We start from the raw sequence: 20,259 nt of genomic DNA, 5'->3' as shown, positions 1-20,259 counted from the left end.
ATTAGCTCCATAACTCTTCCTCTGGAGAAATGGAATTTTCTACCTTTTCACAGTTAGAAATTTGGTGCCTCTGTTTGTGTGTTTAAGTTGTTTGTGATAAAAGCCTCTAATTATTATTTCACATGAAAGGTTGAGCCACCTCCTGCTCGATTGTAGTATGAGTCATAACAACTTCAGCAACTCTGTCTAAAGTAACAAGGTGTGGTAGCAAATGTCCACAAAATTATGTTGGGGAAAATGATGATGCAGGAAATATATCCATTAAGCCTCCCTTAAAAATGAAGACGCATCGCAATCCAACGCACAATTATTTTGACAAGTTTCCATAAAAAAGAAATCATTACTAGTCATAGGAGGGGCAGATATTGATGATAAGATTGGGTTTATCATTGTTGTCTTTCAACACTTCCACTTGTGTAGGATGCTTAAGCAAGAGCAATTTCAATGTAAAAGAGGCCCTGATATGTTGATGTTGCAAATAGGATGATTTAGACTATTGTAAACCCCCTAACTGCTACTTTTCAAGTTAGTTGTAACAAATGTGAGATTTGCTGGCATTGCTACTCCCTACTTTTCCATCTGCCTTGCAAACGGTGACAAAACGTTTTTTTCCCCCAATAACTTCTCTTCTTCTCATATGAATAATCTGAGCAAACAAATTTTGGAACAAAGAACATACTTGTTAACAAAAGGAAGAAAAAAAGAGCATCTATTTCCATTGAATATTGTTTATCTTGCTGTATTTTCACAATGATATTACAAGGGTGCTAGCAATTGTTGCTTTAACTCGTGGGATGATGTCTATATATAAGAATGAATCACCAGCATTTATGAAAGGTCATTGTAGAATCTCAGTTATTTGTTTTGGATTAAATGGTGTTTTATGACAAAGATGCATGTACAGAATAGAATCATTCCAGTGCTCTGACATTTTTGGTTGGAGTTTGGTGAGAGACTACATAAAATATCTGTCATCAAGCCATTATTCAGATTACTAACCAGCTGATTAGTTTACAGTGAAATAAAATAACAGTTGACTGGAAATCTAAAATATAGTTATTTTGGGTATGGTTCCAGATTGAAAGGACTTGGTGCTGCTAATTGATAGCTGTATTAGTATGCTAGGGCTGCATAACAAAATACCACAGAATGGTGTGATTTAAACAACAGAAATTTATTTTCTCACAGTTCTGAAGACTAGAAGTCCAAGATCAAGGTGGCAGCACACTGGGTTTCTTCTGAGGCCTCTCTCCTTGGCTTGCTACCTTCTCCATGTGTCCTCATGTGGCCTTTCCTCTGGCTGTGTGTGTGCCCTAATCACCTCTTCTTATAAGGACAACAGTCAGATTGGGTTACGTTTTACCATAAGAACCACATTCTAACTTAATTACCTCTTGGAAGGCCCTACCTTTAAATACCGTCCCATTCTGAGGTACTGGGAGATAGGGCTTCAACATATAAATTTTAGAGGAACAAAATTCACCTCACCACAGTGGCTTATGGTTAGTTGCTTTTGTTAGCATAACTCTTGCCTTTCTTTATTCCAGTTGTTGGTAACATGGACTTAATTTCCATATGTATTCATTAATATCAACATTTCATAAAAATAATGAATACAGGGGAACCTGGCCAGCTTAGTTGGTAGAGCATGCAACTCATGATCTCAGGGTTGTGAGTTCAAACCCTACGCTGAGTGTAGAGATTACTTTAAAAAGTTATTTTAAAATAAATGAATGTAAAACAAACAATAGGAAGATGTAAGAGAACATTTATTTAACATCTGGGTAAATCAGACTTTGAAAAATTTATTCAATCTCTGTTTTATTGCTTAATTCTCTATACAAATATTTATTATAAATTTAAGTTGAGTTAAATTGATTTTATTTTCTTTTGAGATTCTTTTTTTTTTTTTTTTAAAGATATTCTTTAATTATTTTGAGAGGGAGAGCAAGTGAGAGGGAAAGAGAGAGCACAGTGGGGGGGGGGAAGCAGAGGGAGAGGAAGAAGCAGACTCCCTGCTGAGCAGGGAGCCCAACACGGGACTTGGGGCATGATCCCAGAATTCTGGGATCATGACCTGTGCTGAAGGAGACGCTTAACCGACTGAGCCACCAGGCACCCCTTCTTTTGAGATTCTATTCTGCATTTCATAGCAGTACTTAAGGTGTTTAAGAGGATCTTTAAAAAATGATTGGAAATGACTATTTGATATATTGAATAACAGTTTGAATGATACTGAACTTTTTCTTCCTTTCTGAGAACAAAAACTCACCTTGGAAGTATCATTAGTATAGTGATGTATCTGGAAAATTCCAGAACATACATACATCAATCCATGCTATTTATGAAACTTCTGGAAAGTAACCAGTAGCTGTCTTTGTGAAATTGTAATATATTTCTTAATACAGTTCTTCTCATTGTCAAATTAACAATTGTCAAAGCCTTCTCCAACTTCCCAAGCTTTCATCCATTACTGAAGCACAGGAAATCAAGGATAAAAATCTACTTAATAACACATGGCAATTTAATATGCCTGTCCCAGTTATGAAGTGAGAGTGATAAAAGTACAAGCATACACATTATGCCATGTGAAATTTCATCTAGTCCAAAGAGTAGCTTATAGCCAAAATAGAAGTAATGTTCAGGTCAGACTGCATGCTATCAAAAGAGAAGACAAGCTATAGACTCAGGCAAAACAATCAGTCAAAGTCTAGAGGCAAGAATTACTTTAAAACTTTTGAGGAAGACTTCCTGTGTTTCTTTATGTCCTAGGTGGATAATAACCTTACTTCAACAGTTGCTAATCCACAGAAAGTGACATTTTGTCCTCCTAGTTAGGGCAAAATGCCATTCATAAGCTAGATAGTCTTCGATAGCCCTTTTTTGGAGTTGTCCATTTTTCAGTCCACCAAAACATATTTTGGTACGGCTATTACATTGAGGGTAGGTGGGAGGGGGCGGTAAGGGCTAATCACTTTGGGATCACAGTCTAAGAAGGATGCAGTTCCTTGAGACTCATTGAAAATGTGCATTTGTTTGCATGAGCCTTGTTTTCTCTTTATCTCAGGACACTGAGATTCTTTGATGCTTAGGTATTCAAAGTTAAGAAGATGAAACATGAAAGTCAGAGAAGATTATGGGAGAAAGAAGAAGTACAGTTCCCCGGAACCAAAACTACACAGAGCACACTTCCTGAAGGATGAGAGAGGTAAGGAGCATATCTCTTTTTTTTCTCACAACTGCTTTTGTACATGCTTGTTTTGGTGAAAGGGGTCGTCTTAGGGTTTCAACAGGCAGAACCTTACCACTCAGGAGACAAGGACACTTGAATACATAGTGGATTTCTAGAAATGTTGAATGATTTCTGATGTGTGATCCCTCCTGCCTCTCCCTTCCGGCCAAGCTCAACACAGAGCATAAAGTGTGGGAGGAAAACAATTGACTTACCAGAACTCATTTCTCAAGGCTATAGATCAAGGTTGTATGTTGTTAATGTCATAAAAATTAGTGATTTAGTGGTTGCTATTAATTGCCACCCAAACTTTCACATCACAAGAATGAAAGCAAATACATACATATTTTAATTTGTATTTTTTATCTTTATTTTAATCACCAGTGCTCATCATGACAAGTGCACTCCTTAATCCCCACCACCTATTTGACCCATTCCCTCCTCACCTCCACTCTGGTAACCATCACTTTGTTCTCTGTAGTTAAGAGTATGTTTCTTTGTTTGCTTCCCTCTCTGTCTTTTTTCCCCTTTGTTAGTCTGTTTTGTTTAAATTCCACGTATGATTGAAATCATATGGTATTTGTCTTTATCCATTCATCAGTCCATGGACACTCGGGCTGTTTCCACAATTTGGCTCTTGTAGATAATGTTGTTTTAAACATCTGGGTCCATGTATCCCTTTTAATTAGTATTTTTGTATTCTTTGGGTAAATACCTTGTAGTACAATTGCTGGGTCATAGGGTATTTCTATTTTTAACTTTTTGAGGAATCTTCATATTGTTTTCCAGAGTGGCTGCCCTAGTTTACATTCCCACCACCAATGCAAGAGGGTTCCTGACAGGTGTGAGGTGATATCTCATTGTAGTTTTGATTTGTATTTCTCTGATGATGAGTGATGTTGAGCATCTGTTCATGTATCTGTTGGCCATCTTTATGTCGTCTTTGGAAAAATATCTATTGATGTCTTCTGCCCATTTTTAAATTGGATCATTTGTTTTTTCCGTGTTGTTTGATAAGTTCTTTATAAATTTTGGACACTAACCCTTTATCAGATATGCCATTTGCAGATGTCTTCTCCCATTCTGTAGGTTACCTTTTAGTTTTGTTGATTGTTTCCTTTGCTATGCAGAAGTTTTTTATTTTAATGAAGTCCCAAAAGTTTATTTTTTGCTCTTGTTTCCCTTGCCTCAGAAGACATATCTAGAAAGAAGTTGCCATGACTGATGTCAAAGTGTTCTCTAGGATGTTTATGGTTTCAGGTCTCACATTTAGGTCTTTAATCCATTTTGAATTTGTTTTGTATTTGGTGTAAGAAAGTGGTCCAGGTTCATTCATCTTCTGTCCAGTTTTCCCAACACCATTTGTTAAAGAGACTGTTTTTTTTCCATTGGATATTCTTTCTTCCTTTGTTGAAGATTAATTGCCTATGTAGTTGTGGGTTCATTTCTGGGTTTTCTATTCTGTTCTGTTAACCTATGTGTCTATTTTTGTGCCAGTACCATACTGTCTTGATCACCAGAGCTTTGTAATATAACTAGAAGTCTGGAATTGTGATGCCTCCCATTTTGCTTTTCTTTTTCAAGGTTGCTTTGGCTATTCAGGGTCTTTTGTGGTTTCATTCAAAATTTAGAATTGTTCTAGCTCTGTGAAAAATGCTGTTGGTATTTTGATAGGGACTGCATTCAATGTGTAGATTGCATTCAATGTGAGATGGGTAGTATAGGCATTTTAACAATATTTGTTCTTCTAGTCCATAAGCATGGAATGTTTTTTTTTTTTTTTTTCCATTTCAAGTTTTCAGAGTACAGGTCTTTCACCTCTTTATTTAAATTTGTTCCTAGGTATCTTATTGGTTTTGGTGCAGTTTTAAATGGGATCAATTCCTTAATTTCCCTTTCTGCTGCTTTATTATTGGTATTGATATGTGGAAATGCAACAGATTTCTGTACATGGATTTTGTATCCTGAGACTTTACTGAATTCATTGATCGGGTATAGCAGTTGTTTGGTGGAGTCTTTCAGGTTTTCTATATATAGTATCATGTCTTCTGCAAATAGTGACAGTTTTACTTCTTCCTTGCCAATTTGGATGCTTTTTATTTCTTCTTGTTGTCTGATTGCTGTGGCTAGGACTCTCACTAGTATGTTAAATAACAGCGGTGAGAATGGACCTCTCTGTCTTGTTCCTTACTGTAGAGAAAAGCTCTCAGTTTTCCCCGTTGAGGATGTGATTAGCTGTGGGTTTTTCATATACGGCCTTTATTATGTTGAGGTATGTTCCCTCTCAACCTACTTGTTGAGAGTTTTTATAACAAATGGATATTGTACTTTGTCACATGCTTTCTCTGCATCTGTTAAGAGGATCATATAGTTTTTATCCTTTATTGTATTAATGTGGTATATTATGTTGATTGATTTGTGAATACCGAACCACCCTTGCAGCCCAGGAATAAATCCCACTTGATCATGGTGAATGATTTTTTTAAATGTAGTGTTAGATTTGGTTTGCTAGTATTTTGTTGAGAATTTTTGCATCTATGTTCATCAGGGACATTGGCCTGTAGTTCTCTTTTTTAGTGAAGTCTTTATCTGGTTTTGGCATGAGGGTAATTCTGGCCTCATAGAATTAATTTGGAAGTTTTCCTTCCTTTCGTGTTTCTTGGAATAGTTTGAGAATAGGTATTAACTTTCCTTTAAATGTTTGGTAGAATTCCCCTGGGAAGCCATCTGGTCCTGGACTCTTGTTTTTGGGAGTTTTTTGATTACTGATTTGATTTCTCTGCTGGTTATTGGTATGTTCAGGTTTTCTATTTCTTCCTGTTTCAGTTTTGGTAGTTTATATCGCTTTAGGAATTTGTCCATTTCTTGTACGTTGTCCAGTTTGTTGGTATAAAGGTTTTCATAATAATAATTTCCTTCTGCAGGAGTTTCTTACTCATTGAGCCTGAATTTTATAGGTACTTAATGAAAGCTTTTTCCCACTGCTTTGTGTGAATAAGCTTATGTTTTTTAAGATGAGGTACTGCTATTTAACAGAACTGAATCTAAGAGACAGTAGATGAGCAAGGGGCTTGCAGTCATAATTACTGATTTGAAACCTAGCCCCACCACTTCCTGGTTGGACAATAACCTGGTGCTTCATATTTTCCGTAGGTATATAATGCAAACAATAACAATATTTGCTTCAAAAATATGGAAGAATTAGAGTCATTAAGTATTCAACATACTTAGAACATTGCCTGGCACATTGAAGATGTTAGCTCTTATTAGTACCCCAGTAGCCGGAAGCTGAACCCTCTGCTTGTATCTGCAACTATCATCTTTACTCTTGACTGGATGATTTTTTTATTGCATATGAGGGAAATTTAGAACTTGAACTAAAAGAGAGACAGAGGAACAAACATGATTTTCATTTAAATAATCTAAGGCAAATTAATCTTACACACTGCCGAGATACACCTAATGATTAGTCCCCAGGCTGATCCATCACCAGTCGTTTGTAGCTAGTTTGTTCCTTACCCTAGAGTAAAGCTGAAAGCACTTCTTTCTTTAACAAACTAGACATTAATTAAGGTAAGCAGGGGACTAGAGTGTATAATTGCTATTGTAAAGTATAAAGAATGTTACAAAAAGCAGTGAACTTACTCATAAAGAAAAGGAATTCTTCTTTCTAAAAGATAAAATAGAAGAATATCTCTTTTCAAAGAAATGTACTTAAAGTTGTAGTTGAAAAACATTAATGAAACTGTATTCTCCCTTTCCTATTTGATGCACAGAATAGAGAAAACTTTAGGGCAACCATTAATCATATTCTCAGAACTTAGTCGGGATACCAGTCAGATACACTGTAGCTGATATTTTGATTTCTCTCCAAATTGTATAGAATTTCCATTGTATCTTTTACATCACTTCCTGGGTGGGGTGTCCCATCAGTACTGCCCTTTTCTTAATTTTCCTATTTTTTCACTATTAGTTCTGTTGTCTATACTCGAATTTTGAGTAATGTTCTTGATTTCTTCCTTAACCATTATGTCCAGTAAGTCATTAGACATCTCACTTTGACACCATAATAGCTCTGAATGAGATATTTCCTTACGTTCCTATATATTGTGGTATTCTAAATGATCTGTGTATAAACCCCAGTTCTGACATTTGATATTAGGTCAGTTCCTTGTTTGCAGAATGAGAATGAAAATATTATAGATCCCAATAAGTAGTTACAGATATGAATTATAGTACACATGGGGGCTTGACACAGTGTCCCACTCTGAAGGCCTCAGCACATGATAGCTATGATTATTCTTGTTTTTACTATTGTAGTTCCCATCAGCACCACTCTAGTCAGGTCTCTAGTACTTCTTTTCTGGATCACAACAATAGTCTATCCACCTTTAGTCTCTCTAATCATCCAGTTATCCGTTACAGTATTGTCAGATTAACCTTCTCAGTCCACACTGCTTGCCATATTGCTCCGGCCCAAGAAGGCCAAATTGTTTGTCTTGGTGCAGTATATCCTCTCCATTCTGGCTCACCCTCTCTAGCCTGTTCTTACTCTGTTCCTATACACTTAGCTCTGAAAAATCATCTTCAGCTAAATTACAATTTTGGATAATTCATTTGGGATTACAGAGTGAGTTCAAACGCATGGGTTCTAGACATTATAACATTATTTGTATGTGTGTCTTAAAAGTGTTGACTTGATGACAATTGTGGTTTAAGAACACTCATTTATATCCCAAACAAAAATAACGAAGGTAGTGAGAGAAAGAATAACATCAGCAAGAAGGCTGAAAAAGACATCCCTTGCATGTAATCCCCCTCAACAGCAATAATTTGGCATCCATCCATTTTGTGGACACATGTGCCTTTGTGGGAACTCTGGGATGTAGGTAGGAGTTTGTGACATGATATTATATATAGAAAACCCTAATGAGTTCACCTCTCCCCAAAGGAACTGTTAGAACTAATAAAAAATTTCAGTAAAGTTGCAGGGTATAAAATCAACATATGAAAATCATTTATATTTCTGTACTCTAACAAGACATCTGAACGAGAGATAAAGAAAACATTTACAATAGCATACAGACAATAAAATACTTAGGAATAAATTTAACCAAGCTGGTGAAAGATCTGTACACTGGAAACTGTAAGATATTGGTGAAAAAAATTGAAGAAGACACACATAAATGGAAAGATATCCCATGTTCATGGATTGGGAGAATTAATGTTGTTAAAATAGCTATACTACCCAAAGCCGTCTATGAGTAGATTCAATGGCTAAAGAGTTCAAACTTCCAGTTATAAGATAAAGGAATTCTGGGGATTTAGTATTCAGCATAGTGACTGACTATAGTTAATAATACTGTATTATATACTTGAAAATTGCTGAGAGTAGATCTTAAATATTCATACCACAAAAAGAAATAATAACTATGTGAGGTGGTAGATGTGTTAACTAACCTTATTGTGGTAATTGTTGGTGGTAAAATAAGAAAGGCATATTGAATTCTGTTTGTTTTTTTCTTATTGACAGGGATTAAGGCAAATTGATACATACTAAAAGCAGACCCAAACTGGTAAATTCAGACTCCAAATATCAATCAGAAAATAATGCTGATATTCCAAAAATTACAAATATATTTATAACTCAAAAAATTAAGTCTAGTAGGAGTTTCTTGATTGCAGGAATGTATCATGTGACAGTTGCCACTCAGAAGCTAATCTTGGTAGTCTCACAGAGATTTAGAAGCATTTCTTGGATGAGTGAGGTATTGATGTCAGTCGAAGTGGAAACACTGTTTAAAGATAACCATCTCTGTTAAGACCATAAATACAACCTAAAATGGCATATTAGGCCATTCTAGTAGTAAAGGAATGTAGAATCTAAATTATTTACCTCTTGCCCACAAGCAAGAAATGACAATTGATGTATTAAGCCCTTGTTTTTGTTTTCTTATATGCATTGGTGGGTTTTGAGCATTGAGACTATAATTTTATTTTACTCAGAAAACCAATATAACTTAAGTTTGAAGGAAATATCTGTTTCCTTATACTTTTACAATGCTTACGGTATCACGCATAGCAACAGTAATGTCGCATGTGTTTTTTGGTGGACCATATTATCCACCCAAGCAGAAGTGGCTGAAGTATTTGACATAGAAAATTCCTCAAGAAGAGGCTAAATTATGAGGCATCTACAGCTCAAATTACATTAGTTTTCTGAAACTACAGGAAACTTGCTAATAGTTATGTTCATTAATTTTATCTCCTTTGGTTCATTAATTTTATGTTGTTGACTGCAAAAATGACATTGTTTCCACCCTGAAGATTGTAAGTCTTCCTTTGCAATCTTTTTCATTATCACCCTGGTCCAAATCAGATGAAACTACATTCATGGCATATGAACAAACCTGAGCAAATAAAGTTTGTCTATTATGAATGTACTAAAAACATTTACCAATTAAAAAAAAAAAAGTCAAGGTACGGATAATTCTTCTATTGGAAAAGACTTTGCCCTCTTCTTAATGAGGCTGAGACCAGGGGCAACAAGACTTATGTTTGATAAGAATCACATTCAGATCAAATGAGATCGTGTGAATTTGAAACCATAAATATTACATTTTACGCAGCAAGAGATAGGCTTAGGGCAAGTTAGACAAATCATTAGTCAAGAGTATATTTTGTGAAAGATTGAGATCTTTTTGGGCACATACCATCATTTTCTTCATGTCCTGTTCAAGTCTGTATCTGTCTGTGGAGGAAAAATGGATATCTCCCCCATAAGACAATGACAGAAATAGGCTGTGGATATGCGTCCATGTCCAATCAGCAGCAATATGCATAGTAATATGTGGCACAGCTTGTGTAATGAAGTTCCCAGCGTGCAGTCTGGAAAGGTATCCTCCAGTGTGTAGGGTGATTTATTTCCTCTGTCAACAGGCAGGACAGCCAGGACTTGTCCTTCCCTTCTCTACCTGCAGAAATACTCTGTCATCTTGGGTAGTGGTAATGGGTTCTGCAAGTGCTGTACAGGAACATTGTTTTGAACCCTTTCTGTAGCTGGGCTATCTCCCATCCCTTTTAATTCTGTGCCTGAAACTTTAAAAGGAATTTCTTCAAAAACAAAGCAATCTCGAATGAGAGGAACTACCAAATCATACTATTGCCTTGAAAGCAGTATTTAGAATGGTGAATCAAAACGCTTCTGCTGTGATAAAAGTATATAGCAAATGAGAAGGAACAGCTTCATATATAATTTAACAACTTTCTCTGTACTGACAGAGTAAAAGAAAAACAAGATTTTTGTCCGTTTAAATTTTTGAAGTCTGTACATTTACAGTGGCCATGATTTCTAGTGCCAAAATGTGGCTGTTATACAGTTTTACTTAGTGATTCATATTTGACTTTGATCTCAAATTTTAATTTCCTTTTAACCTTTTATGAATATATGGAAGTTTATCCAACAGTAGCTATTTTCTCCCAAACCAGAATTTTAATTGTTTTTTATTTTATTAAGTAGACAAAACTAAGTAAACTGACATCTAAAATTTTAAACCAGTTTTTCATTTTAAAATTTATCTCTAGTTATAATAATTAAATAGAAAACACCCAATTTTTCAAAAGATTAGAAATTCAAGAACATAAAATTGAATAGGAAATCTGCTAATGTTGGTACAGATTATTGTTGTTATCAAGATTTTTTATATTAAGCATTTTTATTAGGTGTTTTCTCACAGAATTTACTGTTGAGAAAGCCATCATTATTTGTTTTTTTAAAAATACATCTGACATTTTGTATCTCTAACATTTCAATAGGCTGCAACAGGGTGTCAGGATGAATCTTATTTGGAGAACTTACAGTAGAAACGATTTCTTACTTGTCTATAGATGGAGCACGTATCAGTGCTGAAAGGCTAATAGGATAGAAAATGTTATTTTTCCAAAGAAAGATTCGGAGTCTACAGAAATTGTCCTAATGTTCAAATCATGTATTTCTGATGGAAATTTTATTTGAGACTTTTTTCTAGTAAGCTTATCTTAGAAAAGTATGGCAGTTACGTGGCCAAGTCCACTGAAGAACCGTAATGTCACAGGCAAGGTGTTCGATGGCGTGTTTGGGTTCAGACTCAGTTGGGTCAGGAACTCCCCCACGTACTAGCTGTACGCCTGTAGACAAGTTGCTTGCCTAAGTGTCATATTCTTTATCTGTAACAAAGGAATAATTTCTTGGTTGTTATAATCTACAAGGTTTTGCAGAGTTAAATGAATGAATTTTGTAGATGTTTTGGCACAGTAAGTGGAGCCTGGTGATTGTGTGTGGTATTCATGCTACATTCAGTAAGCACATCTATGCCACTTTAAATTCTGCTACGGAACAATTCTCCGCTTTCCCATCTTCCTGCTAGAATGTTTGGCTTTCTATGAGTTCAGATTCCAGTAACGAAATTCTACAGAGCTACTTTGGGGATCATTTTGCTATTTCTCTAACATTCTTTCAGGCATTTCAGACTGGTATCTTACTTTGTTTCCAGCAAAGACTTATTACTTACCATGCAGTGCTTGGTAGTAAACTGTTTCAAAGATTAAATCAGGTCCTTCCTTTTGGACAGCTTTAGCCATTGTCTTTGAATTAGAATATTTTTTTTTTCTTGGCGGTCTCTTATGTCTATGGTCGTTAAAAAGTTTTAAGTTTAAATCTAAAAGGTGGACGAAGAGCTAAGAAGAACAGTGATGTAGACTTACTGGAATTTCTATCGATGAGAAAAAATGTTAGTCTAAAATGAAAAACCTAAAGCATGAAATTAAGAGTAGCTAGCTTTATTCTTCAGAACCTATTTTGTGTACCTCTGTGCCCTTACTATTTCTTATTATTGAAGTATAATTGACAGACAACGTTAAATTAGTTTCAGGTTTACTACACTTCTATACATTACCCACTTCTTTCCACAATAAGTGGGGTTGCCATCTGTCACCATACACCATTGTCGCAATGTTATTGACCATATTCCCTATGCCCACCCTATAACTGGACTCTTACTTTGGCCAGGAACTTTTTATATATTAGCTCATTTAAACCTCATAACAACAATATGAATTTATGTTATTAATCCTGTTTTATGGGAAACTGTGTCTTTGAGAGGTTAGATAACTTCCCCAAAATCACACAGTGATTAAGAAAGAAACAGAACTCAAACCAAGTCTTGCCTCATTCCATGCCTGTGCTCTTTACTCTGCTGTAAAAACTCTATTTTCCTTCTCTTTCTTCTTCTCCTCTTCTCTTTCCCTGCCACCCCCCCCCCCAACTCTGTGTCTTTCTCTTCCATCTTCTCCTCTAGGTAATCATGCTTTGGATTTGAAAGTATTTCCATTTCTTTCTATAATTTTTAAATCATATATTAATTGAAAACAGTGTTAAATAATCTCTGTATTGGGCTTCCTAAAAAAATGTGTCACTAGTAAAAGTTGAATGTTAGTTAGACTCGCATCTTTTCACTACATTAGTGACCTTCAGGAGACACCAGTTTCTATGACTGAGGAGATTCAGATTGCAGTCAATTTATCCTGTTATGCTGGACAGAGAGATTAAAGACTTTGCTAATAGCAAAGATGACATCGAGATTGGGGTCTAGGAGCTGAGAATCAGGTTGTGTGATGGAATGTAAATGGAATGTAAAATACCAACCAGGCTGTCATGTCAAAATCAGGGACCCAGAAGAGAACAGAGTTGGGCTGCAATCTCGATCAGTAAAATCAGGGATAACAAACAAGAAGACAAGGGTAAATTATTATAGATCCAGATCTCACCAGAAGGTATAGCAGGGGAAAGAAAACTCTTGAAAAGTTTGTATAATTTGTCTGATCCTTAGCTTTTTCATTCTCAAATATGGATATGATTCCTTCAGTTGAGAGAGAAAGACATACCGCACGGAACGCACCTAAGTGTTCCTGACCTACAGCTATAACCCAGTAAATGGCCACTACAAGGGCAGAAAACCTTGGGATTTCAAATATTTGGTTGTGACCTGACTCAGTAGTTTAAGATTTTCCATGAAACAGTGTTCCTCAAACATCAAAGTATTCTACTCAGTATAGGCAAACACAGTCATTCGTGTGTCATTGTTCACCGTGTCCTCATGCATGTCCAGACTGCCAATGTCAGTTTGTTTACATGAATAAATTAAAAGTTTAAAAATGGGATGTGTATACACATATATATGTATATATAATGAATATACGCGCTACATCTTTTTATTTCTAAAGTTAGATCTATGATGTTGTCAGTTCCTAGGAAGAGAAATTTGTTTCTTAATCTGTAATTTCAAGTCAGTAAGGTTTTAGGAAACTTCAAAATGGCATCTATTCCTTAACATTATAAATGTTAAACACTCTTGGAGACTTAGGGACTAGATGCAAGCAATGATTAGATTAGAAGCAAATAAAATTATATAAAAGAGTATTCGCTAAGGATTTCAAAAAATATCGGTAACAATACTCTGACTTGTTCCTGACCACCCATAGAAGTTAAAAAAATCTAGTGCCTTCAGATTCATTTAAACTTTTTTTCTCCAATTCGCCACACACCTAGATCAAATGTTATCACTATGCTGTGGTTTTCCTCTTCTCTCATCACATGTTGGTGACAGGAGGATCGGAGACAAAGAGGATGGCAAGGGTAGAAGGAGTCCTTGTTGTCAGAAATCATCTTTCTTAAACACCTCTAGTCATTTTATTCCAGGGCTGAGATTCCTTCAATATCTTACCGTTACCTATATATAAAATCCGCATGCTTTGCCTGGTAGGCCACATCTTTCATGACCTTTTCCAATTTGCTTACTCTTACAGGTGAACTTAAATCACAGGCTTACTCAGATCACTTCTGAAATGGTCATGCTCTACCTTGCATGTGTCACTCTCTGTACTGAAATGTCCTTTCCCTTCTGAAGTTGCCCAACCAACTTCCGCTCATACGTGAAGATATAGTTCAAGTGTAACTTTCGTGAGGATTTCCTTAATTGTACCCTGCACACTTTATCATTTTTTTATACCTTTTGTCCCCCATCCCTTTCATCCAATAGTTCATACTTCTTTTATAGCCCTGAACAGAACTGCAATGCTCTTGCTTAGGTTTTGATGCCCTGATTAGCTAGTGTGTGGCTCAAAAACTAGGATTCTGTTTTCTGTATCTCCTGCCCTCAAATCCAGACACCCTGCTTGGTTTAATACTAGTGGAGCTCGAGAGGTACATGTTGAATCGGTGAATTAGAGAGTGCTTCTGTGAGACAATTCTGTGCTTCACCTGGGCACGGATTCTGCCTGAAATGTGACCCTGAGGATGAGAGAGCATGGTGGTCTCTGTCATCACTTAGGTGTTAACATAATACAAATTAGGGGTCACATTTTTAATAATGATAATAATATCTGTTTCCATTTAAATTGACAATACTGTTATTTAAATATTTTCTTACTTTGAAATGAAGTGGTCTGAGCAGATAGTATAGTAGGGTCTATCAACTGAATGGTGAGTAATGTCACGACAGTTATTCAATTTGACAATCCAGCAAAAATCCCTAGGAACTATGATGGTTGACCATTATGCAATTTCACATTTTTATTCTCGGTCATATACTATTTTTTTTATTTGTAATGTAATGTTGATAAAAGACAGAAAACATGACAAACATATGAAACGAAGATGAGTGAGGAGAATTTAATTCTACAAAATCATCTGAAGAAGGCCTTCAGATGCTTTCATATGATCACAGTCCTAAATTGCTTTCATCTTGACCAGAATCAACATGTCTCTACTACTGCAAAAGCCATTGTTAAAAGAAAAAATATATCATGATGAATATGTCTAATTTGTATATTTATCTGTTGAGATGAAGATAGTCTATATCCGTAGTGTGTCCTGTGTGTGCACATGCTCGTAAATAGGCTGAACTCTTTTTAAATTGTCATGTAGAAGAAAAGAACACAAAAATCGTTTTTTAAAAAGTTTTAATGAAAACGTATGAAAATTCAAAATATTAGTTCAGCTAAGAATTTTTGTCTGTTTTGTTTAAAACTGTTCTATTTCAATCTGCATGGTAATAGACAGTCTCCCAATTCAAATGCTATATGTCATTTTATAAATTTGTTCAAAGTCAAGATTTTTATAAACATTTAAGTTAAAGTAAATTAAATAATATGAATGACTTGCTAAGTGGGATATGTTGAATTTTGTCTTTACATGCTATGAAATTTATCAGAATATGAAAATCAATTTTATAATGTAATCTTTTCTAACAAGGTAGTACAAATTTTTAAAAAATCTTAAAATAATATTTTTATTCCATTCCATATATACATAAAATTATAAAGGAATTTTAAAAAATAGTGAGAGGGCTCCTCAAAATAATGTGCTTCCGGGAAAGGAATTTATGAGTTAAAACCTTGGAAAACACCCATGTAGTTGGGTGTAGAATTTGAGGTTGCATTCAGATTCTGTGCAAAAGTATTCTATTGACTTTCACTCCAAAGGCCAGGATGTGTTTATGATCTTCTAACTATTGAGGCTTTTAAATTAGTTTATAAAAGAGAAGTCATAATTGGGTGTTCTAAAAATCTCTATTAAATTTTTGTATAATGCACAATGAAGCCATATTGCATAACAGATGCAGTCCAATTTGTTAATGATTCAGTCAGGAGACTGCTTTGGGAAGATCACCTCCTCAGTGGGATCTGAATACCTACTACCTTCCTCCTCCCCCGTCCTCTCCCCCGCCATCCATCCATCCATCCATCCATCCATCCATCCATCCATCCACATGCATACCTATATGTTCTAATAAGCCAGACAAACTGGCCATTTTCAGTTGCTTACCACATTTTTGCTTGCATTTTTGGTGAGACTTAGAGGCCGAGATGTAATAAAGACGTATGCCAAGCCACTGGAAGGCCACTATTTTGTGACTTTTAATGTTATTTTAATTATGATTTTGGAGTATTTGGATAATTCAGAACAGTTTTAGAAAATGCTTAATCATTTCTCTTCCTATTATATTCCCTACATATTTTGTAACTCAGACCCTCTAGCCTACTGTCTCACACTTTTCCAGAAAACACATTGCTGGGGACTTGTGCCTTGTTAGCCTTAATCCCTGTTAAAAACAATAGCCTTTCTTTATCCCTGCTGCCTCCACCATTCACTAGAAAAGTACCACAATTTCGCTTATACCTTAAGGAAATCATAGTTTCTGTATATCAGAGGAGGCGTCCTTCCTCTGTTAGCAAACCAGGAAATAACAGAACTAAAATTTCAGGCACAAAGAGGGTCTCTGGGGCAGTCATATAAGATGACAATATATTACTCGGTTGAATTTGATAATAAAGGAAGGAATAAATACTGGCTACATTACTTTGAAAAATGTTTTGACCTTCTGCTTCTCCTCCTCAGTTCTTACTAGACAGACAGGTATTTTGGAAAGATTTCAGTATATCTGCAATCTGGCCCACAAGTGGCTATATTACATTTATATATTTATCTATTTTAGCCCATAACCGACGAATGTCGTCCTTACAGAAACCAAACCAAACCAGAACTACATCAGGCTTACCTGCTATTTCAGACGATTTCTAAAATTGAGGAGTCTGTTTAGCAGACACAGAATAAAATGGTTAAAAATAGGACCACCTCAATCTAAATTATGTTTGATTCAAATCCTTGCTTAGATGATTCTCAGGTCTCTTGTGCCGAAATAACAGAGCAGCCTTTTCACTCGCAGTGTGTGTTTCGGTGGGAGAATTTCTATTTCCCTGCAGCCTAAATGCAATGCAGTGCGATCACCAAAGCAAGGTAATACCGGCCCAGCATGCATGTGATTTAAATACACAGACTTCCATTTAAAGAACATTTAATATCCTCTTAGTTGCCCTTAGGTAAGAGAGAGTCCCTAAATCCATTCTTTTGTCCTTTGCAGGGATAGAATAATAGACAATTAATATGATTCCTCTGACTATGGACCTCACTTTTGGAGAGCAGGATGAGGAGTGCAGTATATTGACCCCTTTCTTTTTCTCTCGGTTTTTTTTTTTTTTTTTTCTTGCTCAGTACAAGGAGAGCCCAAAAGAGAACCCTGTGGAAAATAGCTAAGTGTTCATCCGTTAGCATTTTACCACTCAGGTACTACTAATACAAATTCAAAAAATGCTAATAAAGTCTGAAATTTCCCAGTAGGGGAGTAATGGAACACTTTTAAAAAAGGCACTTTCAGTTAATGACTAAGGCATTTTTTGCTAACAGCAATTTTGGCTTCTTATCCCAGGTGGAGAAAAATGCATTAAACAGGAGATTAAAATGTCCTTTCAACTGCTTGGTAATGCCAGCTGCTGCTGCAGGCTAAGGCATCCATGAAGTGGCGTTTAGTTGATGGTGGTTCTGTTCCAAGGGATGGAGCAAGTATGAAAATCCCACTGGATGGGGGTCTCTTTAAATATGCTGCAGACGCACAAATAGCAAATGTAGGAGCTGGGCTAGGATGGTAAACTGTACAATCTGTTCATTGCATTTTGGTTGCTAATTAAGAGGTGACATACAGTATGAATGCACAGAACCTGTTGAAATTCTGTCAGGCTCTGTCTTTGCTTTCACATGTTTGAATGCTATTTAATAAGGCGTCTTAATTGAAAGCAGAGAAATACATAAAAGTAGAAGACAAATATGTTAGATTAAGATTCTTCGACAACGTGTGCGCGTACATGCGTCACGCGCATTGTGTGTGTGTGTGTGTGTGTGTGTGTGTGTGTGTGTGTGCATGATTCCTAACCCCTTGGTGCTTCTGTCTGAGACAGCTCCTCTACTTCATAAGCACAATATGCAAATTTTGTGATTTTCTTCTTGCTGTGGGGGATAGAACTGGAGTGGAAAGTTGGAAACAGAACTTGCAAACACAAATGTGAACTTAACAGTGACTCTGACATAAAGGAAAAATGGTTTCTCTTGCCAAGAAATACCATTTTTATGAGGAGTGTTTAAGCAAAGAAGATGGAAAAAAAGGGAGGGCACTGTTACTTTTAACAATGTATTGTGTGTGTATATTTTTATAGCTAAACGCATATTTTCTCTCTGCCTTTCCTCAGTGGATGAAGCCAGATTAATACCAAACTTTATTTTCTGCAAATTGACTTCATAGAGTAAACATAATGAAAAACGAAAAAGATGCAGCAAGAGCCAAAGTCCTTGGTCTCTGTGAAGCTGATAATGCTAGAAACAGAAACACACTGAAGTTTAGCATAAGGATAAAAGTCCCCAGAACTGTGAATTCCGTCTCCATGCTTTGGTTTCCTCATTTGCATACAGTGGTGAATGAGTTAACAGATAGATACTGAGCACTCTAGATTTGCCTAGCACATAGCAAGGGCTCCAAAGGATTTGTTTCTTCTCTGTGCCTGCTATTGTTTAGTCCTGGGAAGTGCCAGTAGACAGGAAATCAGATCATAGCGAAGTTTTCTCTGTAGAATTTTCATTGCCCATGCTTCTGTCTGGAGCTAAAATTATTTGAATTTGTTTTACTTATGTTAACTAAAGATCTTCTTCTCCCTCTCTTATGACTGGTAAAAGTTACTTAATTATATATACACTTACTTTAACAGTCGTTTAGTGATAGCTTAAAAAGGTATGTTTTGAGTTTGAAGGTTCCTTTTATTTCTGTTTTACTGTTCTCATCTGTCCAGTCTCCTGGTTTATCCAGTTGTACAGTTGGGTGGGACCTTTTCATGTGATGGCCAGATCCACTGATACTCCCCATTAAATTTCAGCAATATCCAAGCCACAATGACATAGAAACTACTGGGAGCAGGGAGTTCATCTGGAGCATTTGTCTTCATTTGAGAAACATAAACCATCTGTATTGTGGACTTGCAGTAGCCTGAATTCACAGCCCACTGATACTATGAGTTAACAACAGAACATTGGAAACAGCCATCCATTATTACATAAATAACTGGGGGGGTGACTTGAGTAAATAATTTCAGCAAATGCATAGTGTGAAAAATGTTTAATTGTCGTATCCATCACAATAGGTCCTAATTTGTACCTTCTATAACTGAAGAGATTCAGAGTTTAGAGACTAGGAAAACTGAGTAGTGATTTTTTTTTTTTTTGAAGATTTTATTTATTCATTTTAGAGAGAGAGAGAGGGAGACAGAACAGGGGGAGGAGCAGAGGGAGAGGGACAAGCAGACTCCACGCTGAGCACAGAGCTGGCCCGGACACGGGGGCTCAGTCTCACAGCCCTGATACCATAACCTGAGCTGAAATCCAGAGTCTGATGCTTAGCCGACTGCACCACCCCAGTGCCCCCTGAGTAGTGATTTGTAACCAGTAAAGTGAAACGGAGAAAAGAAGAGAGGGAGGGAAAAAGGGTAGTGACCTCCCCCAAGGTTTGATCTAATGCTTGGAGCCAGAATCCAGATACCTTTATATTAAAGTATGGTATTTAAAAAAACAAAAAACATATGCATCAAATCTTCAAATTATCAGAAATTCTGTTCTGTTGTTTCTCCATGTCCTCTGTCAATCGTGGACATAGAAATATTTCTCAAGAGATTGTTTCTAGGGCTCTTAAAGGTATGAAGAACTGTCTGTGGGGCAAAAATCAGGATGAACTGAGGTGATCCTCCCCAACAGCTTTGAAATGCCCTGGCTTCCTAACAATAGAGCAGAGTAGTTGTACAAAAAATTCCATGCTGAGATGCTCTGAAATTCCTTCACATATTAGTAAGAATGTAAATATTATTAGAGATTTCAGACTCCTGATCACTAAGAAAATAAAACCATACTATTGCCCCCAATTACAAGTCACTTCACAATATTACTTACCGTAAGAATTTAGTTTTGCTTGGTAAATGGCAGTTAAAAACATAGCAATTACATGTTCTTACAGATTACTTGGTGACTCTATTTCTAAAGTTTGTATGACTTGCCCTCTGATTTTATAACCGAAATAATCTCTTTACCCTATAATTACTTGCTGTGTAAATACCTGTCA

General features: G+C 36.1%; 1 long non-coding RNA gene across 1 annotated transcript in view; it reads left to right on the top strand.

Annotated features, from left to right (window-relative positions):
• LOC113255117 (uncharacterized) overlaps positions 1-20,259 on the top strand; it is a 913,389-nt gene that overhangs the window by 639,295 nt on the left and 253,835 nt on the right. Inside the window, exon 23 of the long non-coding RNA XR_007190393.2 lies at positions 3,068-3,208. This is a non-coding gene — a long non-coding RNA (uncharacterized LOC113255117). The remainder of the gene's footprint in view (positions 1-3,067; positions 3,209-20,259) is intronic.

This window comes from Ursus arctos, unplaced genomic scaffold (assembly GCF_023065955.2).
Source record: "Ursus arctos isolate Adak ecotype North America unplaced genomic scaffold, UrsArc2.0 scaffold_5, whole genome shotgun sequence".
Classification (NCBI taxonomy): Eukaryota; Metazoa; Chordata; class Mammalia; order Carnivora; family Ursidae; genus Ursus; species Ursus arctos.
Note: the sequence above shows the minus strand (reverse complement) of the source record. Positions and strands in the feature narration are given on the sequence as shown.